The sequence below is a fragment of the Triturus cristatus genome, chromosome 10, assembly GCF_964204655.1.
Source record: "Triturus cristatus chromosome 10, aTriCri1.1, whole genome shotgun sequence".
Taxonomy (NCBI): domain Eukaryota; kingdom Metazoa; phylum Chordata; class Amphibia; order Caudata; family Salamandridae; genus Triturus; species Triturus cristatus.
Genome location: NC_140593.1, coordinates 1183830688 through 1183854608, shown reverse-complemented (window position 1 = coordinate 1183854608; position 23921 = coordinate 1183830688).

Below are 23921 nucleotides of genomic sequence, written 5' to 3'. Positions count from 1 at the left end.
GATGCCGCAACATGGAATGCATTCACCAAATATTCCAGGAGATACACGTTAAGTCTAAGGAGGGAGCCATTGCATGAAATGATTCTCTTTCCCTGCAAAGTTTCCTATTGTGGCATACCTGATCCCCACTAACAACCCTTTACCCATGTTAAATCCCCAACTCCCCCTCTCCAGGACAGGCACTCTAAAACGAGTTCCCATCCAAACGTTATCTAAACTTTTAGAGTCCTCTAGTGTGTCCGGAGCCCCGCCCGCTCCCCTGATAGTTAGTTTAGTTACGTAGCCCCGAATCTGTACTCCACAAACATAAGACACCTCCGGTGCCATTGGCCGTTCCCATAACTCCTCAAACCATGTCGCTGGCTCATAAGGTCATTGCCCTCTTAAGGCACTCGTTCCACCGTGACTCCTCAGGCAATGTCATCTGCCGTTTGTGGCGTAACTACCGGTAGTTCTGTGTCCGAGTCATCATTTCCACTAAGTATTGATGATCCTTCAGCCCGACCTGCTTCTGTTCCATTTTTACTTGACTCGGGACTGTGAACATTTTGACTGGGTTCCGCCACAGCTTGCAGCACTCTGCGTCGTTCTAAGCTGAGCTCTCTTGGGGAGGGGGCACTGGACCCGAGTTTGTTATTGCTGGTGTCCTGCTGGGATATCTCCGAAGAGGAGTCCCGGCGTTCCCAGGATCGCCTGGTGTCTAACCATGCCCAGCCCTCCATAAAAGACACCATGTTCCCTCCTTCCGCCCTCTCCGGCACTGCAACGATATGTATATTATTTCTGCATGACCTCCCTTCACTGTGCTCAGCCCGGACTTCCAAAACTTTAACCTTAGACTCCAACTCCGTGAGTGATTTCTGTAGCGTGGTCACTGTGACTGGGAGGTCAAAAAAAATCTTTCTTAGAGGATACGACTCTTCCTTAAGCTTATGGTGATCGTCTTTCAACAGGTTCAGGTCCGTGCTAGGGCATAAATTTCCCCCCCAGCACTTTCCTGGAGGTCGTGATAGCCCGCATTATATCTGCTAGCGTGGGTTTCAAGGGAGCCGAGCCCCCTCACGTCTCAATAATCTCCTCTTCCTCAACTGGCTGATTACCAGCACTCCCTGCACCCTGGGCAACACTCCCCTTCTTCCTCACAACTTTCCCCATAACTAGCCATCTAGACACTTCTCCTGCGCCAAGATAACCCACGTCAGGCAGGTCCTTGCTCCAGTTTGGGTACTAGCTGTATGCTGTTTACAGCATTAGTTGTGAGGGGTAACACTGTTCCCCACGATAGGGTGTCCGCAACTCACGCTAATCTGGCACCAGGGAGGCTTCACTAACCTCCAAGTGCAGCTCGTCTCCTCCACCGTTCTGGAACTTGTGAGGTGATTTCTGTTGAGTGGGCAGCGTTTATGGCTATACATGTGCGTGTGTCGTGATTTGGCTCAGGGGGTCGCCCAGGAGCTGGGCCCCGGGTGTTATGACTGTGTGGCTCCTTTCAATCCCTTGTCCGAATGCCTGTCATGGGCCTGCCCTGCCAATCCTGTTCACCATCTATGTCACAGTGCAAAATTCTCCAAGGGGCAGATCCCCAGCACCTCCGGTATGGCTGCCTAGGACCACATGTGACAGATGCGTCCTCCTGCCATGTAATTTCACTATATAGGTTTCTCCGCTCTGCGCCCTTGACTTACAGCAGTAGAGCTAAGGTGCCTGCCCCGACGTCAGAAACCAGCTGGCCTTTCTCCGAGTTTCACCTCCGCGCGGGACTCAGCAGTCACATGCATATCCCTCTTGGACCGGGATTGCATTTCTTATGTTACACTTTATTTCCGTTGTTGGTAGCCTGAAGAATTATTGGCCTCTTTGCTAAAGGGTGGGGACATTTCAGCCACCTTATGCTGCTTTGACTGTCAGCGGCAAGCCCGGACTGACTTCTAATGCTGCCGTCCCCACAGGCACCTCCCATGGATGTCACTCTGCCATCTTGCTTGCTCGGGCCTCCCACCCCCCGGGACTGCTACTCCCGGCTCACAGCAGAGTCCCAGAGCCCCCAAGGCCTCAGGGTCACCTACTTCTTCACTGGGCTCTGCAGCGCCTACACTATCAGAGGAACGGCGGAGTCTTACCGTACTCTTGGTTTCTCTGCAGCTCCGTCGGCAGCCGCCATCTTGTGTCTGCGAGCTGCTCCTCACATTACTCCTCTCGGGCTATTTCAGAGCTGTCCCCAGGCGTTCAACTCCTCTCCTCCAGGTGTATTTTTGTTCCCGGTGACTTCTTAACGGAGGGCGGGCTGCTCAGGATAATAGATAATGGGGGGCTACTGGGCAGGAGCTCCATGTCCCAGGCTTCACTCCATCAGTCTTAAGCCACGGCCCCTGATGGTGCACCACTTGTTGTTGTATTTGTCATAAATTTATTTAAAAACTACATTAATCATCTTATTTCACAATATATTTGATTTTCACGATGATGTCGCAATTGCGGAGGACACAGGGCGAATATCGAGTGTTTTTGATAAAGTGTGAAAAACAAATATTAACATAATTTATATTAACTTTCAGTGTAGCTGTTTAGTAAGATACTCATTTAAATGTCCCTATATATTTAAAAAACTACATAAAAAATGCGTTTTTCTTCTTCAGAGCAACACTGGAGGTAGTGATGACGTCAGTAGTCACAAATATAAATCACAAAGTGTAAAACAGATATATAGACATTTTTTTACACAACGTTTGAGACTAGCTCTTTAGTAACATATTGGTTTAACTTTATTTTAACAACATATTTGTCAAAAACAACAGTTTCGAAAAATAACTTTCAACATCGGATGTCAGGAATGGAACATGAATACCAAACAAAGAAATGTAATTGGTTTACACTATTTTACAGCTAGATTTGAGAAGACATTATCTTGGGGTACAGAAAAAAAATATTGATGTGGTAGAACAAGAATGGTGTACCACTTGAAAACATACCACAAGAAGCAACCTAAAATTGTACAGAGAGAGAGAAGGAGAGGAATCATCAGCCTGCAGACCTTGAGCCCCTGCTCCTGGTGACAAAGTTCCAGCTGAAGTGGAGAAAAGATGCAGTGAAATGTCTCCAGAACTAAAAAGTTTTGCTGCCTTCAGCATGGACTGTAACATTGTCGTTGAAGCCGGGGAGCAATCTGTAGATGTAATTTTACAGAATGTGAAAAACCATACTTGTCAATTATTTTTCCTTTTTTATTGAAGCAGTTCACCCACTGTGAAAACATGTAAACAAAGAAAAATGTACTAGGATAATATTTTGAACATTAGTCAAGCAAAACAAGAAACAATTGGGAAGTAGTGAAGAGACTTCTTACATGTAACTTAAGGCTGCTGGTATTATGATACCTCATTCAGTTTGTATCTGTAGTAAGAAAATATAGTCCCACAATTTTGTATAAAACCCTTTCCTGCAGGTAGAAAGAGTGTTTCATTTCTTACAGTTTACTGTACACAATACCCCTAATAGGCTAAATAATCTCTCAGAAACAAATAATTCATATACTGTCAACACAATACCATATTTTGTTATCCTAAAGTGTCCTTAGAACTTCAGTTCTCCAAATAACAGATATGAGTTTGGTAACTTTTTAGGTACTCTTGATTTGAATGTCATTTCTTTGTAATTGCACTCTGTCCATCCTCTTTGAAATCTTAAATATATTGTGTAGTGGATAGAGGTTATATTAACTCCTCATGAAATATGATTGCTTTAGTTGTGAAAGTTCTTTTGAAATGGAAATTTGTCCAGATACACAGTTTGTAATTTCAGTTTCTAATTCAGTACCATCCTTTCTGCATCATTGTAGCATGGCTATGACATTTTTTCCATTCCTTTGTAGTAACAATGTAGATCTAAGTTCTGAAATGCAGTTTTGACAGTCATATTTTGATGGGTGTTTTTGCTTAAATTTTCAAAGGTCACAGCTTAACAATCTGATAACATCAAGTAGAGCAATCATTCCGAATTGATTTCAGTACTAGAGGTGAATTCATAATTTATAAGTTAAACCTAATAATTAATTAATATTCACATCCTCTTCCTCTAATAGTCCTAGCATTACCATTAAATATACTTGAGCATCCTACTGAACATTTTGAGAAAACACTACTAATCCAGTACAGTACTCTACCTGTTAGACCTTTCAGTAGCTCTGTTTGTGGTAACTTGCCTGTTTTTGGCCCCCATATGGACTATAGCCTGAAATGGATATTTACTTTAGAGAAGAATTGACTCATGAACATTTAAAACCTTGAAGTGGTTCTGGAATGGGAAACCAGTACTAACTTGGTATACACAGCTGTAGCCGGCATTTTGTTATCCTCTAATTGATTGTAATAGTACTTACATATAACTTGCTGTGTCGACAAGTTAAAGCGTTCCTCTACAAATAGGCAGACAGCAAATATTTGCCAGTTATTATTATTTTCTTTTACACTTTTTAAATACAGTCCATGTTTGAATCTGATAGTGAGTATGTCGACAACATATACAAACATACTCATGCTTTTCAGAACACACTGTGTAAAACCTTTTAATCTCTTCGTCAAAACTATAATAACTGTGTCCTGTTCTGCAACTCCTCCTGTTATCAACTCTTCATTTTCCATAAAGTCCTGTTCTGGATAAAAGAAACAAAACTGCACATCATAACAAACCTTTACTACCTCTGCCACATGCAAAAGTGCTCTTTTCATTTCTCCTAAACATAAAACAGGAGTTTTGACATGGGACAGCTTCCTAACTAAAGTTTGCATTGTTGTGAGGTGGACTGCTAACATTCTGAAATGATGAAAGGTGCTTTGGCACACTTTCTTTAATAAACAAGCTACTGAGTGTCCCTCAAACGTGTTATGCTTCCTATCCTTGTAAACATCCAATCCCTGTAAAGCACTTATTTTGTGTTTTAAACTATGCCTTGGAAAGATACATAGAAATGTTCTTAATATTTCAATGGATTGCTGAAGAATACTACAACCACTACTTCAATCCCATTTGCATACAGGGTCTGACTACGCCTTGCCTGTACCACTTCCGCAAAAACTTGTTCTACATTTCTAGATACCATCACCTCTTTCACCATAGTACTGAAATGATTAGTTTGCCAACATTGTCTGTTTTCATCAATAGCATGAGCTAATGTGTTATCCTGGAGATAGCTTTTTTTATTAAAGAAAGCCTCTGTAGTAGAACTATGTATCCATTCTCCATTAAAAACTGTAAAAACGTTACTTCTATTCACTAGTGTTTTCTTCTGGTTATGTTTTGTCTCCTCATGTACAACATAATTTTGTCAAGAGTCGTCATTTGTTTATAATGGCCTCTCTCCTTGCCCTATACTTCTTCATATTTCTCAGTAGATTTTCAACCGCTCTACTACGAAACATCCTGGCTCTGATTGCATTAAACTTCTACTGTCTCTGGGTTAAGGTGGTAAAATCTTTGTTACATTCTTTCCTGACATTTTACATTTTGTCCACTCTTATTCTTTCTCACAGTTTGCTTTTTATTTTCATTATTTTGTAATCTTTGCCGTTGTCTACGTATATTTTTAAAAAATGTCCTCTTACCAGTAGCTTACCAATAGCTCTTTTATCTTTCACCACCTTTTCTGCATTTTGCTCCTTTTGTGTCTCAGTTCTGCATAGATGCTGTAGTTGATTCTGTTGCATTTTCCTCCGAGCTTTTATCGGCATTATAACTGTCTATATTCATGTGGATATTGTTCTGTAAAAAAAAGCATATTTGAATTTTCACTCTACCTAATGTACCAACTACTTTACTACTGACTTACACATAATGCAAAAACAGTTTTTATGTTATGTTTCAGCTTCAACTCTACAGTTGAACTTAGTTATATAACTACATGCAATTACTTCAATATACCAAACAACGTACTTTCCCATACAACCTCTCTCAGGCTCACTTGCATTACAAATGCACCCTTATTTTGACTTCACATATTACATCACTCATGACATGGTCAGTGATATCACTAAAGACATCACGGATGACATCTCAAATGACATTTCTCATGACATCTCAAATGACACCACTGAGGAACAGTGACACACCCACTTACACCCCCATAAAACATGTCATGCACCCACTTCCAACAATCACTAACAAACTCATTTACAGAACCCATACAAACACTCACACATCTAATCACTCATCCATACAGCCAGTAGCACATCACCTCACCCATAGAGCTACTAACGGAACCCCTAACTCACATCGACAGCCACTCATGCACCTACTCACTTACCAATACAGACAGTCACAAATTCAGTTATAGAGACATAGACACACTTACCTACCCACTCATACACCCATACAGTTACTGACACAGTAAATCAGTTAACCATACACCTACTCACACACCTACTCACTCACCCATACAGTCACTCACACAGCCACTAACTGACCATTCAATTACTCACACAGCCACTCAGTTACTTATGCATATACAAATACATATCCTCATTCACCTCTACAGTGACTGAGACAACCACAAACCGAAAGAAAAACATAAAACTGTATTAGTTACCTTTAAACATAATAGCACCCTCTCCTACAACACAGCTGCACCAAATATTAGTTCTCAGTTATACATGGTATAAGACCAGTTTATCCCTTCTGTAGTAAATTTTTAAATGAACATTAACGAAAGTGGAAAAGTACATACAGTGTCTCAATCCGGGAAACCTGAAAAAACGGCATAAGAGTTATTTGTGTGCCTCTCTACCACTGTGTCACTCGTGGATTTAGTATCTCAGTGCTTTTCTACTTAGGTGCATCAGATTAAAATTTTGGGAAGTTGATGAGAAGTTCTTCGGTGACCTTGGTCCAGCTGCGACATACAATATTAATAATAAAAAAATAATCTATTCTGAACATTGCACTGCACATATTACTATATACATGCTTCTCTAAAAAAAAAAATCTTTAACACCTATTTTCCATTTTAGTGGCTATTGCGACTATCATGCCTCTTTCATAAAGTGTAAAACACATATATGCACACATATTATTCTATTTCAATGTGTATTAATGATTCACTGGGTTATGTGAGTTGGTGTATCAGTCTTCAAGCGGGTCTGTGACTGGCTGCAGGGGTCCTTTACTAGGTCTATAAGTGGGTGCATAAGTCTCAGAGTGGGGATATGAATGGGCTTGAGTGAGTTTGTAACTTGGTGTATATGTCTCTGCCTGTATATGTGTCTGAGTGGGTATGTCATTGGGTACATGAGTCTGTGTGTGGATCTATGAGTAGGTGCATAAGGGTCTGAGTGGATCTGTCTATCAGTGGGTGTGTGGGTGGAATCATAAGTGTCTCAGTGCATCTGTGAGTCCAAGCGTGAGTGTCCGAGTGGGTCTGTGACTGGGTGCATGAGTCTCTTAGTGTGTCTATAAGTGGGTATATAAGTCTCTGACTATGTATGTGAATAGGCGCATGAGTCTCTAAGTGCACCTGTAAGTGGGTTCATGAACCTCTAAATGCTAATCTGAGTACTCACATGGGTCTCTGAGTGAGTCTTTGAGTGGGTGCATTAGTGTCTGAGTGGGCACGTGAGTGAGTGTATGAGTGTCTGAGTAGATATGTGAGTACGTACATGAGTCTTTGACTTTGACCAATGAGGGTATGTATATGGATATAGATACTTTGTCTTTTATTTTTCCACCAATATAGTGGTAGTGGCGACGTTCTGGCAACCATACGCAGGGGGTAGCGCTGGTGGTCAAGTTGTCATTGCAAATATTGTACACGATTAAAAAAAATCGTTTTGGACACATAACTTGTGTCACTAACACCCCCATTTCTCAAACATGGGGTCGGAGTATCTCCACCCTGACCCCTAATGTTAGCTTTTACACAAATTTCAGCCCCGGGAAGCATTCGCAATTGATTAAATGGTGGGCAAAACTTTCTGTTCAGGCTGAGCCCAGCCAATCACAGCATTTCTGTTGGCACATGCATTCACGATTGACCAGGAAATCGTCGCGAAATAACCACAACCAGAGATATCACTATAAATCTCAACGTAAATTTCTCAAAAACTACTAAGCAGATTTGCACCAAATAGTAAAAATCACAATCTGAGTAACAGCATCTACCTTTCTGCCAACTAATTCTGTCCAGCAGGTTGGGCTGTAGGTTCAACAACGCGTTCCTATGGGAACTAACGTTACAGATGCACCCTTATTTCTCATCCCCCACTGCACGGATCACCCACAAACTTTTAATGACACACAGAACCTACTTTGATACTTTTTTGGGAAGATTTCAAGATAAATGGTCAAACGACGCCAGATACCAGATACATACATATATATATAGATATACATATATATATATATTTGTATATATATTCACTGAAAAAACCATAGGTTTCAGGGGCGTTATAGTTAGCTGGACTTTTCACTCGTACAAAACCATTGAAATTCCCCCGTTATAGTCAGTTCAGCTAACTATAATTCGCGCGCCCGCAATGCACTGCTGATGACGTCACATATTACATCACTCATGACATGGTCAGTGACATCACTCATGACATATAACGCCCCTGAAACCTATGGTTTTTTCAGTGAATTTCTAAGGTTTTTTAAATGCTAATTCCTAACTATAACGTGCCTGAAACCTATGGTTTTTTCAGTGAATTTCAAAGGTTTTTTAAATGCTAATTTCTAACTATGCCTACAGAGATAGGACATGTGAAGAAAGAAGAAAAAATGCACAGAAAGAAAAAAAAGAAATGCAGAAAGAAGCAACAGAAGTCCTCAAAGACAAAGAAAAGTGCAGGAAGAAGGATAACGTGCAGAAAGAACAAACAGAAGAGCAGAAAGAAGCCTTGTTGCAAAATCAACCTGTACCCTCAACTTTTTCAGACGGATACTGGTGGTAACTGAGTCTGACTAACCAGTCCTAGAGCCAGTGCTATGTTAAAAGACACTCAGAATACAGTGAAAACACCTACATACACTAGGGAACACTATGCGTTGGGGTCTCCCTGTGATCAGCATGACCTCCTCTGTAAGCCCCTAGTGTATAATAGGGCAGGGGATTAAAACTACCTCTTAAAACACGCCACAGGACGTGTTTGCATACGTCACCTCAGGCCCCATGCCCTCACTTCCCCACTGTGTAAACACGCCCTGTGGCCATTTTAAGTTGGGAGATTAAGTCCCCTTGAATCCTGAGGGTCCCTAGGGTCCAACTAGACACTAGGTACCTCCAGTAAGCGCCACAGAGCTGCGTTGCAGAGAGATGTAAAAAGGGGCACGGCCTAGACTACCTCTCTGCAACGCAGGGCAGTGGCGCTTACTGGAAGCACCTGGTGGGGGGAACAACCTTTACAACGCAACTTTTACAACGCACTACACTTACAACGTATTTTTTACAACGCACAATCCATTACAACGCATGACATTACAACGCATGACACTACAACGCATTTTTAAAAACTACCTTTACAACGCATTCCATTACAACGCATACTACCATTACAACGCATACCATTACAACGCATAATATAGTAATTTTTACCCCTATACTATGCAACACTTACCCTACTGTTGCACCCCCTGGAGTTAGAATAGTAATTTTTACCCCTATACTATCCAACACTTTCCCTACTGTTGCACCCCCTGGAGTTAGAATAGTAATTTTTACCCCTATACTATCCAACACTTACCCTACTGTTGCACCCCCTGGAGTTAGAATAGTAATTTTTACCCCTATACTATCCAACACTTACCCTACTGTTGCACCCCCTGGAGTTAGAATAGTAATTTTTACCCCTATACTATCCAACACTTACCCTACTGTTGCACCCCCTGGAGTTAGAATAGTAATTTTTACCCCTATACTATCCAACATTTACCCTACTGTTGCACCCCCTGGAGTTAGAATAGTAATTTTTACCCCTATACTATGTAATACTTACCTTAAATGCAATTTAATATTATGCGTTGTAATGGTATGCGTTGTAATGGTAGTATGCGTTGTAATGGAATGCGTTGTAAAGGTAGTTTTTAAAAATGCGTTGTAGTGTCCTGCATTGTAATGTCATGCGTTGTAATGGATTGTGCGTTGTAAAAAATGCGTTGTAAGTGCATGCGTTGTAAAAGTGTGCGTTGTAACGACATACATCCCCTGGTGGGCTAGTTGGCCCCCAGGGTCCCTCAGGATTGAAGGGGAATTATTTCCCCAACTTAAAACGCGCCACAGGGCTTGTTTGCACACGTTAACTCAGACCCTGTCCCCTCCCTTCACCACTGTGTAAACACGCCCTGTGGCCATTTTTAGTTGGGAGATTAAGTTCATTTGAATCCTGAGGGTCCCTAGGGTCCAACTAGCCCACTAGGTACCTCCAGTAAGCGCCACAGAGCTGCGTTGCAGAGAGGTGTAAAAAGTGGCACGGCCTGGACGACCTCTCAGCAACACAGCTCAGTGGCGCTTACTGGAAGCACCTGGTGGGCTAGTTAGCCCCCAGGGGCCCTCAGGATTGAAGGGGAATTATTTACCCAACTTAAAACGCGCCATAGGGCGTGTTTGCACACGCCACCTTAGGCCCTGTCCCCTCCCTTCCCCACTGTGTAAACAAGCCCTGTGGACGGTTTTTAAGTTGGGAGATTAAGTCCCCTTGAATCCTGAGGATCCTTAGGGGCAAAATAGCCCACTAGGTACGTCGAGTAAGCACCATTGCAGAGAGGTGTAAAAAGGGGCACGGCCTGCACCACCGCTCTGCAACGCAGAGCAGTGGCGCTTACTGGAAGCACCTGGTGGGCTAGTTGGTCCCCAGGGTCCCTCAGGATTGAAAGGGAATTATTTCCCCAACTTAAAACGCGCCACAGGGCGTGTTTGCACACGTCACCTCAGGCCCCGTCCCCTCCCTTCACCACTGTGTAAACGCGCCCTGTGGCCGTTCTAAGTTGAGAGATTAAGTCCCCTTGAATCCTAAGGGTCCCTAGGGTCAAACTAGCCCACTAGGTACCTCCAGTAAGCGCCACAGAGCTGCGTTGCATAGAGGTGTAAAAAGGGGCGTGGCCTCAGAACACCTGTTTGCAACGCAGCTCCCTGGCGCATACTGGAGATTCCTGTTGGGCTAGTTGGCCCTCAGGGACCCTCAGTGTTGAGGGGGCGCGTTTGCAGAGTGCTGCAAGGAGGGGGCGTGGCCTCCGGCGCGATGCCGGTCTTTTATTTATTTTATTTTTTTAAGAAGGAGAGCTGTGTGGCCCCCCTTCTTTTTCTAATTTACTGGCCCTGGGGACCCCATGCCCCAGGGCCTGCACCCTAATTAATTTGGCCCTCCCAAGGCCTTATTCGGCCCCGGGGACCCCAACCCGCGGGTCATGGCTTTTTTTTTTTTATTCTTTAGAAGGGGGCTGCGTTGCCCCCCTCCTCAGACCACTTATGGCCCCGGGGACCCCATGCCCCGGGCCGGCCTTTATTTTTAAAAAATATATATTTATAGAAACACCTAGGACATGCTGGACAAACCGTATGTACCTATCACCATGACGATTTGCGTGATATTCATTAAAAGGCGACTATGCATAGAATGAATACACATGGAATGTATTTACACCGCTAGTGAACCTCTGACGTGTCTGACGCCCTACCGTGCCTAATCCCGGTGCCCCTGCCGGTGGGTACTCTCCAAGTAGACACCCTTGTTGTTTATTTATACAAACATGGGTAGCTATTGACGGGCACATTTAATGTACATGCACACCAAGCCATTCAAAGGGGATTCGACAAAAATTCGACCAAACTATGCAAGAAACCCCCCTCACGGTTAATAAAACACACATCCACTGCCGGATGTGTAATACTTTTTATTTTACTCTCTGGAAAGGAGACGAACCTCACTTGAGAGTCACAGCGTGCTCCTGGCTGAGCCCAATGCTGTGTTACACCCACCAGTGCCCGCCGAGTGCCTCACACCTCTGTGTTGTATTCCACCAGCTAGTGCGTATGCTGCTATGACACTCTCTAGCCCATGTGCACTGTAACACCACCCCGTGAATATGGCATGCCACACTTGCCTTCGCACGGATTATATTGCCCCATCTAACGTCCCTTCCTCGATGCCGATGTTATAACGCACAGCGCTATGCCATACATATCACAATCTGGTATCCATATCTTTGTCACAGTGCATATGCAACGTTACACTCCCCAGCACATATGTTATATTACAACTTTAGAGACTAGTTAGGTTACACAACACTGCCCTGTGCATATTACACTCCAAGGCGCATATTGCATAGCACGCGCTAGTGCCTGTGCTATCTCGTGCTCTCCAATGAATCTGCCATTGCGCACAATGTATTGCCTATTATATTTCACGCCCCGGTTCATCTTTTATCACACTTTTTGGTGCAAAGTTTATACCATATACTATATCTATTTTCATTTTCAATCGTGCTCTCAGGACTATGTTCTATATAACACTGCGTCCACCTACCCTTTTCACGGGCATTACATTTTGCGATGGGGGTGGAGGGTCAGGGGGTGCTTCTGCCAAGTGAGCCCGGAATCACAGTCACAAACGTCCTCTTCTTCCTGAATAAAAGTGAGATTATGCTGCATACTTGTTCATATTTTAAGTAGTTCGCACAGACACACATTTTAAAAACAATAAAGTTTCTAATACCCACCTTCTCCGAACAGTTAGCTTGCTGCCCCATCCACATCCTCCCTATCCTCTGTTGTCTGAATCCATGGACTAGCCTCCTCCCTCCTGCCATGCACCGTCTGATGTGCTGCCACTGCCCTCCATTTAGCATGAAGTACCAGTCCACTCCTCCGGCCCTCCATTGCTCAATTCTATGGCCCATCATTGACCTCCTGCTTAGCCTCTGTGCTTAGCTTGCTGCCCCTATTCTCCTTCCCCCTGCCCTCCGATGTCTTTGTGCATGCCCCGTCTCCATCCTTTTTGCCCACCATGTTCCATGGATCTGCCACTCCTATCTACTCTGAGTTTTCTGTTGAGCTGCCACTCTCCTCCCACCTGCCTAGCATTGTTAGATGACTGTAACCTGTCCCTGCCACCTCCACCCTGCCTGTCCACATGCCATGCCCCTATCCCCTTCCTCCTGTCCTCCATGGTCCATTTTACTGCCACACCCTTCTGCCCTCCCTGGTCTGTTGTGCTGCAACTGCTCCTTCTGCCTGCCCCGCGCGGTCTGTTGTGAGGCCACTTCCCCTGAACTCTCTTGTCTGTGCCCAGGTCCTGACCCTCCCTTCTATCCTCCATGGTCCTTTGTGCATGCCCCTGCACCCTCCTTCTTGCCCATCATAGCAATTTGTGCTGCCACTAACCCTCCCGTTTGCCATGCATGGTCTTCTGTGCTGCCATGGCCCCTCCCACATTCCCTGTGTGGTCAGCTAGCTGCCCCTGACCCCCTCCCACCTTCCCTCCATGGTCTGTGTGTATGCCATCATAGTCTCACTGTTGCTCTCCATGGTGTGTCTTGTTTCGAGTGCCCATCCTGCCTGACCTCCATGGTCATCTTGCTGCTCCTGCCCTGCCCCCTTGCCCCCAGCCCTCTGTTTCCATGTGCAGACCCCTATTCCCTCCCTCCTGGCTTGTCTGTTCCATTGTAATGCCCCTGATCCGTCCCTCCTGCCCTTTATGGTCTGTTATGCTGCAGCTTTCTCTCCTGTCTGTCCATTATGGTCAGCTAGCTACCATTGCCTCTTTCCCCTCTGTTCTCTGTTGTCCATGTGCATGGTCCTGTCCCCTCCCTATTGCTTTCTATGGATTGTTGTGCTGCACTCCCGTCCCGCATGCGCTGTGTGGTGTATTGTGCTGCTGCAAACCCTGATGCCTTCCCGTAGGGTCAGTTTGGTGCACCTCTCCATGTCCCTCCTGTCCTCTGTTATCTGAGTCCATGTCCCTACCCCAATTCCTCCTGCCTACCATGATCCAATGTACCATACTTGCGAACATTTTGAACATGGTAAGAGGGAGATTTTGAAGATAAACTGGGGTATTGATTTTCCCCTTTGAGTTACATTGAAAAAAAGGAGATTGTAGACAGGAGACAGATCAAATAAAGCCCATTTGAGCTTAAAAACATTGGACGTTTCCTGGCTGAAACGGGTCTGTTGGCATGTATGGTTGTACTACCACTGCCTCTTCCTTCTGCCCACAATGGTCTATTATATTGCCACAGCCTCTCTTGCCAGTCCTGTATTGTTGGTTTGTTGCCCCTGCCCCCCTTTCTACTGCCCTCCATTGTCTGTTGTGCTGCAACTGCCCTTCCTGCCTGCCCAGTGTGGTTAAATTGTTGCATCTGCACTCTCCTACCTGCCTTCAATTTTCAGAGTCCGTGCCCCTGGCCTCTGCCTCTCAACAGTATCCCAATGAAAAACTAGATTGCTAACATTCTATATTGTTTACAAAAGTGTGGAACGCCTGACGTCATCTTGATGTAATCAAAACTGTAATACCTAGAGTATTTCCTTTAGAAATTATATATATGAGAGGGTCTTATTTGCATCAAAATTATGGTTAGTGCTCTAAAAAACTAAAATGAGGACATATTTTCTAAGTTTTCAAATAGCGACAAAGAACTTTTAAATTATTTGTAATCTTTATGTTTTTTAATCCAGTTGACCACTTGATTAAATGTTGCACCTAGGGGAGAGGATGTGGTGTTACTTCCAGAGCTGCAGACATTGCAACTAGGGAACCAGGTTGGAGTTTCTGCTTCAGCTCAACATTCTGTGATTCTAGTCAAATCACTTAATCTCCCCATGTCTACAACCAAAATGAATTTGATCTTAGGTGATGTAACCAATGCTCATGTAAAGCACTCCAATACCTGTCAAGTCTGCACTATATAAAACTGCAAATACACAAAAAGTAAGTGTTTTGCACACTTCTGTCATTGGGCTACATGTAGGCTACATATGGGTGATATTTGTGCTTCACTTGGGCTCTTTTGTCTCTGGTGGCCATCTTGGGAGATTTATTTGTTATGAAGTTTCCTAATTTCCTCATTTACTGCAGTCTCCTCAGTGGGAATACTTTCAGTTTTTTATTTTGGTTCCATCAAGAAGGCATTCAGATGTGTCACACATTTGCCATAAATTCTGAATGTTAGCACCCTAGTTGCTCATTAGATCACTGTAGTAAAACTACTGCTCACCAGGGAAGTCTGCTGCGGGTATTCAAAGTGCATGTTTCAGTCTGCATGTCAGAATTTTTTTATGAAATAGAAGAGGATTTGAGAAGTCAAAATGTGCCCTAATTTTTCTATTTGCAGAACTAATCATAATTTCTATGGCAAAATGAACCCCCTCATTTTGTTCCTTTGTAAATTAAATGTTTTAAGTGTTACCACTTTATTCCAATCAAGATGGCTTCAGGTGGGCCATACTTTTGTCATAAGTAAGACTGTTAGTGCTCTAGTTGTTCGTTAGAACACTCTGGGACATTCTGTCATTGGGCTATACTTGGGCTACATCTGGGTGTTATTTGGGCTACATTTGGGCTCTTTTGTCTCTGGTGGCCATCTTGGGAGATTTATTTGTTATGAAGTTTCCTAATTTCCTCATTTACTGCAGTCTCCTCAGTAGGAAATACTTTCAGTTTTTTACTATGGTTCCATCAAGAGAGCATTCAGATGTGTCAAACATTTGCCATGAATTCTGAATGTTAGCACTCTAGTTGCTCATTAGATCACTGCAGTAAAGCTACTGCTCACCACGGAAGTCTGCTGCTGGTATTGAAAGTGCATGTTTCAGTCTGCATATCAGATTTTTTTAATGAAATAGAAGAGGATTTGAGAAGTCACTCAAAATGTGCCCTAATTTTTCTTTCTTCAGCACTAATCATAATTTCTATGGCAAAATGAACCCCCTCATTGTGTTCCTTTTTGAATTAAATGTTTTAAGTGTTAGCAGTTTATTCCAATCAAGATGGCTTCAGGTGTGCCATCCTTTTGTCATAAGTAAGACAGTAAGCGCTCTAGTTGTTCTTAAGAACACCCTGGGACATTCTGTCATTGGTCTATACTTGGGCCACATCTGGGTGATATTTGTGCTACATTGATGCTCTTTTGTCTCTGGTGGCCATCGTGGGAGATTTATTTGTTATGAAGTTTCCTAATTTCCTCATTTACTGCAGTCTCCTCAGTGGGAATACTTTCAGTTTTTTTATTTTGGTTCCATCAAGAAGGCATTCAGATGTGTCACACATTTGCCATAAATTCTGAATGTTAGCACACTAGTTGCTCATTAGATCACTGTAGTAAAACTACTGCTCACCAGGGAAGTCTGCTGCTGGTATTCAAAGTGCATGTTTCAGTCTGCATGTCAGAATTTTTTTATGAAATAGAAGAGGATTTGAGAAGTCAAAATGTGCCCGAATTTTTCTTTCTGCAGAACTAATCATAATTTCTATGGCAAAATGAACACCCTCATTTTGTTCCTTTGTAAATTAAATGTTTTAAGTGTTACCACTTTATTCCAATCAAGATGGCTTCAGGTGTACCATACTTTTGTCATAAGTAAGACTGTTAGCGCTCTAGTTGTTCGTTAGAACACTCTGGGACATTCTGTCATTGGGCTTTACTTGGGCTGCATCTGGGTGATATTTGGGCTACATTTGGGCTCTTTTGTCTCTGGTGGCCATCTTGGGAGATTTATTTGTTATGAAGTTTCCTAATTTCCTCATTTACTGCAGTCTCCTCAGTAGGAAACACTTTCAGTTTTTTACTTTGTTTCCATCAAGAAGGCATTCAGATGTGTCACACATTTGCCATGAATTCTGAATGTTAGCACTCTAGTTGCTCATTAGATCACTGCAGTAAAGCTACTGCTCACCACGGAAGTCTGCTGCTGGTATTGAAAGTGCATGTTTTAGTCTGCATATCAGAATTTTTTTATGAAATAGAAGAGGATTTGAGAAGTCACTCAAAATGTGCCCTAATTTTTCTTTCTTCAGCACAAATCATAATTTCTATGGCAAAATGAACCCCCTCATTGTGTTCCTTTTTAAATTAAATGTTTTAAGTGTTACCAGTTTATTCCAATCAAGATGGCTTCAGGTGTGCCATCCTTTTGTCATAAGTAAGACAGTAAGCGCTCTAGTTGTTCTTAAGAACACTCTGGGACATTCTGTCATTGGTCTATACTTGGGCCACATCTGGGTGATATTTGGGCTACATTTGCGCTCTTTTGTCTCTGGTGGCCATCGTGGGAGATTTATTTGTTATGAAGTTTCCTAATTTCCTCATTTACAGCAGTCTCCTCAGTGGGAATACTTTCAGTTTTTTTATTTTGGTTCCATCAAGAAGGCATTCAGATGTGTCACACATTTGCCATAAATTCTGAATGTTAGCACTCTAGTTGCTCATTAGATCCCTGTAGTAAAACTACTGCTCACCAGGGAAGTCTGCTGCTGGTATTTAAAGTGCATGTTTCAGTCTGCATGTCAGAATTTTTTTATGAAATAGAAGAGGATTTGAGAAGTCAAAATGTGCCCAAATTTTTCTTTCTGCAGAACTAATCATAATTTCTATGGCAAAATGAACCCCCTCATTTTGTTCCTTTGTAAATTAAATGTTTTAAGTGTTACCACTTTATTCCAATCAAGATGGCTTCAGGTGTACCATACTTTTGTCATAAGTAAGACTGTTAGCGCTCTAGTTGTTCGTTAGAACACTCTGGGACATTCTGTCATAGGGCTTTACTTGGGCTGCATCTGGGTGATATTTGGGCTACATTTGGGCTCTTTTGTCTCTGGTGGCCATCTTGGGAGATTTATTTGTTATGAAGTTTCCTAATTTCCTCATTTACTGCAGTCTCCTCAGTAGGAAACACTTTCAGATTTTTACTTTGTTTCCATCAAGAAGGCATTCAGATGTGTCACACATTTGCCGTAAATTCTGAATGTTAGCACTCTAGTTGCTCATTAGATCACTGTAGTAAAGCTACTGCTCACCAGGGAAGTCTGCTGCTGGTATTCAAAGTGCATGTTTCAGTCTGCATGTCAGAATTTTTATATGAAATAGAAGAGGATTTGAGAAGTCAAAATGTGCCCTAATTTTTCTTTCTGCAGCACTAATCATAATCTATATGGCAAAATGAACCCCCTCATTTTGTTCCTTTGTAAATTAAATGTTTTAAGTGTTACCACTTTATTCCAATCAAGATGGCTTCAGGTGGACCATACTTTTGTCATAAGTAAGACTGTTTGCGCTCTAGTTGTTCGTTAGAACACTCTGGGACATTCTGTCATTTGGCTTTACTTGGGCTGCATCTGGGTGATATTTGGGCTACATTTGGGCTCTTTTGTCTCTGGTGGCCATCTTGGGAGATTTATTTGTTATGAAGTTTCCTAATTTCCTCATTTACTGCAGTCTCCTCAGTAGGAAACACTTTCAGTTTTTTACTTTGATTCCATCAAGAAGGCATTCAGATGTTTCACACATTTGCCATAAATTCAGAATGTTATCACTCTAGTTGCTTATTAGATCACTGTAGTAAAGCTACTGCTCACCAGGGAAGTCTGCTGCTGGTATTGAAAGTGCATGTTTCAGTCTGCATGTCAGAATTTTTTAATGAAATAGAAGAGGATTTGAGAAGTCACTCAAAATGTGCCCTAATTTTTATTTTTGCAGCACTAATCAGACTTTCTATGGCAAAATGAGCCCCCTCATTTTGTTCCTTTTTAAATTAAATGTTTTAAGAGTTACCACTTTATTCCAACAAAGATGGCTTCAGGTGTGCCATACGTTTGTCATAAGTAGGACTGTTAGCGCTCTAGTTGTTCTTTAGAACACTCTGGGAAGCTGCAGTAGAACACAAAGGAATCAACTGACAGTCTCTGCCCTTGTTGAATGTACATGTTTTACTGAGAATGTCAGACTTCATTCTCACATGACTGAGAAAGATAATGTGAATGTACAGAAAATATGCTCTCAGTGTAGCTTATAGATCACTTTCCAAACCTCTGTGGGAAAAGCATGAGAAAATAGATTTCTCTCAAACATGATTCATGATATCACGGCAGAAGGCTTTTTCACAAGGTAAAATCACCTTAGAACACACCACAATTCCTTAAATGAGTATGGTACCATCAACAAATGATTTATAATGTAACTAAAGTCTTAAAACCTTCTATTAACTGCAATGCTTTTTAATGAGGTGCTATCATGTATATTGGTCCCAAGATGGCTGCCAACACTTCTTGGATGAAGTGCTGACAGCCAATCAGATCTCACGATGTGATGTGTGGTTAGGCTCCGCTCAGATATATATGTGATTTTACTTTTGATTTTCTCAGGAACTACCGAACGGATTTACACCATTTAAGCAAAAGGCACGAGTCTGAACTGAGGACTACCTCTTTGCCAAATTTGGTGTCATTCCATTCAGCACTTCGGGCTGTAGCTGCGTCAACAGGTCCTAAGGGGAAAATGCATTGAGAAAATGCGTTTTGGGACCCCCCTTTTTTCTCGGCCCCCACTTGACGAATCACCGTGAAATTTTCAGGATAGGAGCGAACCGGAGCTGGCCAAAAGTTTGGAAAATTTTGCTAAGATTCATCAATCGGCGCCAACGTTATTCCAAATAGAATGTTGCGGATTTCCTATGGAAAATAGGTCCTAACTATAACTACCTACTGGCGACTGCCAGTAGGTAATATATATATATATATATATATATATATATATATATATATATATATATATATATTCACTGAAAAAACCATAGGTTTCAGGGACGTTATAGTAAGCTGGACATTTCCCTCGTACAAAACCCTAGAAATTCCCCCGTTATAGTTAGTTCAGCTAACTATAACTTGCGCCCCCGCAATGCACTGCTGATGATGTCACATATTACATCACTCATGACATGGTCAGTGACATCACTGATGACATCACTGATGACATCTCAAATGACATCACTGATGACATCACTGATGACATCATCCAGTGAATGTTTGTTTTTCTTAAAAGTTTAAATATGTTTTATATATTTATAGTGAAAGGCCTATGGAAGAATGAGTGGGTGTATAAGTGTGTGAATGGGTGATTTTCTAGGTGCGTAACTGACTCCATAAGTGAGTTATTAAATGTATCTTACTGCAGACTAGTGACTAAACTGTGTGAATGTCTGTATGTGTCTGTGTGTTGGTGTATAAGTGGCTGCATGGTTTTGTGAATAGCTATATGAGTGTCTATATGGGTTATTGATTGGTTGTCTGAGTATCTGTATGGGTGCCTGAGTGTTTGTATGGGTAGGGTGTGTGTGACTCTGTGACTAGATGTGTGAGTGGGTGATTCAGTGGGTGCATGTTTTTAAGAGTGCATCTGTGATGGACTGTATGGTTGGGTGAGTGTATGTATAGGTGTGTTAGTGATTGAATGTATATCTCAGTTGTACATGTGTCAGTAACTACATATGTGAAACGCAGTGTATATGTGTGTAAGAGTATATAACTATCTTTATATGAGAGTGTGTGATTTTGGGAGTGGCTGTATGCGCCATAGTGCAAGGATATCTGTGTCATGTGCTGTTTGTTTTTCTGCAAGAAGACACAGAATTTGTTAGTATTTTTATGAGTAAGTGAACTTGAGTGTTTTTAACTGTATAAGTGAGTACATTTTACTGTGATTAATTATTTGCATGACTGACTAGATGTATCAGTACCTCGACGGATAATTGGCGGTGTGTGAGTGTCTATATAGGTGTATAAATGCACAGAGTGACTGTAAGTATGAGTGACTGTACATGTGAGTGAGTGGAGATGTATGTAGACCAAAAAGTCAATGAGTGGGTGAGTAGTTATTGGTATTGGAGTATCTATGGTTGTCAAAATGGCCGTCTGAAATTTTGAGTCGATGTATCAAAGGTTATATTAGGGTGTGAAAAGATGCACTAATTTATCACATGGATGATGTCATCAGTGATGTCATCAGTGATGTCATTTGAGATGTCATCAGTGGTGTCATCAGTGTTGTCACTGACCATGTCATGAGTGATGTAATATGTGACGTCATCAGAAGTGCATTGCGGGGGCGCGAGTTATAGTTAGCTGAACTAACTATAACAGGGGAATTTCTAGGGTTTTGTACGAGGGAAATGTCCAGCTAACTATAACGCTCCTGAAACCTATGGTTTTTTCAGTGAATTTCAAAGGTTTTTTAAATGCCAATTCCTAACTATAACTTATCCCTAAAGATATCATGTTTAATGATTTTGATTGCATTTCTATCTTTTTCAAATTCAGTGTGTCATACTTTTTTATCATAATTTTTTAAACATATTTCTTCAATTCATTCTTTTAAAAATAAAAAAATATTATTTGAACTTAATGTGTTTTTCAAACATATTTTTTTATATTTTTCAAAATATTTTTTCAACTATAAGTGCAAAACTTTATTTTAGATATATATTTTTTCAATGTTTTTGGATCCGCGCACCCTATGCGCACCATTCACGATCCGTACGCGATAGCATCTGCGCATGGTATGCGTTGGGTACGTGTTTAGTGCGCGATCGCTATGCGACCTGTACGCGACTCCCAGCCTATACGCGACACGTTCGATGTACGTAACACGATGTTTACGCGCTTCCGCGATGCGTCATATGCGTCCGTGACGCGATGGGTATGCGGATCCCGCAAAGTATTTAGCATTTAAAAACACATATTTATGTATTGCATGTGAATATTAATTGAAGACAAACTCTAAACTAGTCTTAAAACTAATATATTTTGAAATCTAATCCTATATTTCTTTTTAATTCAATTTAGCGGATGCGCGCTGGGTGCGTGCTGCGTAAGCGCACGGTGAGTGGATCCCATGTGACCTGCAAAAAAAAGAGATTTGATTGGTTCATTACACTCCCTGTTCTAACTACTGAAAGACCCCACCCATTTCAATCATTCTTCTTTGAGCTTCTTTGGAGAACCATCTCTTTGGACAGAATTTTTAACTTTTTGCAACCAAAAATGGCTTCATGGCAGCAGGCATCACCTGCATCACCTCAAACCTCTGAGGATGAATTTTTGCCGGAGGAACCACAGAAAAAACGTTTTGCTTCAGTGGTGTGGAAATGTTTTACTTTTCCCGAAGGACAGAATAAGACCAATGATACGTTGGTCACATGTAAGATTTGCAAAAGAGTCTTATCGAGAGGGGATCCCACCAAGAAATACTCTTGCGGCACGGCAAGTATGATGAAGCACATGAGGAGCCTTCATCCAAACAATCTTGCATGTGAAGAGTGCCGACGCATGAGAGACAATCCTGCTCCTGCGCCATCCACCTCATCGCAGCCGAGCACGTCAAGAGTGCATCCCTCAGACCAAACCTTGGACATCCGTCCTCAATTTCAATTTTTAAAAGTGCTCTGCACTAAGTGCAATAAGACTTTGTGCTATGGCGAGCAGTCAATCAACCTCATCTGCCGCCGGCAGGAAAGTCATATTTGCTAGTTTTTTTTTTTTGTTTTTTTTTACTGTTCCCTGAAGTTCATTGTTTGGTTTCTCCTGTTTTTTTTTTGTTTTTGTTTTAAGAAAAACAAAAAAAACACAAAATTGTTCAAAACCCCCCAAAAAAACATAAAAGAAGAAAGAAGAAAAAAGTGCTTTTAACAACTAACTTTCCTGGTTTAAAAAAAGAGCTAAGTTTCTTTGTTAGTGTGTGAAAGTTTAGATGAATGTATGTGTAGTACGTAATTGACTGAATGAATGCATTAGTAGCGTATGGTGAATGTATAAGTGCAGAACTATAAGGAAGTGCTGCAGAATCACACAGTGTCCTCTTTAACTGCTGTGTGCTGTAGTACTTCCGAAGCACAGGGATGCAACATATGTACATAAATATGTTGCAAATCTATGCTTCTCTCTGCACAGCTGCTTAAACTGCAGCCATGTGGTGACACAGGCACCCTTGCACAATAGTGCAAGGATATCTGTGTCAATTGCTGTTTGTTTTTCTACAGGATGACACACCTTCCTGTACAAAAACAATGAGAAAATGCATTTTTCTCCTTCAATGTATGCTGAACATTTCAGCATGCATTGAAGAAATAAAAATGTGGAGAAATTAAAACAATTCTCTTTGTTGTGCTTGCCTACACCAATGGTAGAATGGTGCACCATTCACACACATATCGAGATTTACGATTTCTAATAAATCTAGGCATGTGTCTTGTTCTATGAGTATTAAGTGCAATCATGCACAACAACACTTATAGAACACCCTTGTCGTACTTTTGAATTTGGGACCGCGTAGGAGGCAGGGCCCTACCCCTGTCTATCCTGGTAGTAGTGAACCGCGAATGGTTAATGCGGTATGTACGAGTGCTATCTGTAACGTTTTAGCTATGAATGCACTGTGTATACGCTATTTCACATCACTGCGTGGGTTCCATTTTGTAGCGGTGGCCATCTTATGGTTGCCCTCACATAGGCTATATAGCATGAAGCGAAAACGGGCCTTTTAGAGCACATGTGCCTTTCCTTGACTTTTCTGTGACCTGGGCAGCTTGGCTCCGCCGCCCCAGGTCAAACTGGTCTCACGAGTTCCCCGTCCTCTGGCCACCTGTGATTAGCATCAGGGCTTGACACACCGTAAAGTCTTTTCATCCTACACGAGCCTCCAGCTAATCTCTTTCACACCTGACTGTTCCTGCTTTATGGCTTGTTTCCCAAAACAGGAGATGCACATGTTTATTGGGGCCTATCGATATCTGATGTGGGATCTGAGCTTTGCTGTGTAAATAATTGCGGGCTGGCTTAACTGGAATGTGGGATGGTCATCATGACTCTGCTTTTTCGTTTTGTAATGTATACGTGTAATAGCCATATCGTAAACTAAAGAATGTATGCCTGAGGCAGGAAATTCTGTATTTAAGGAGA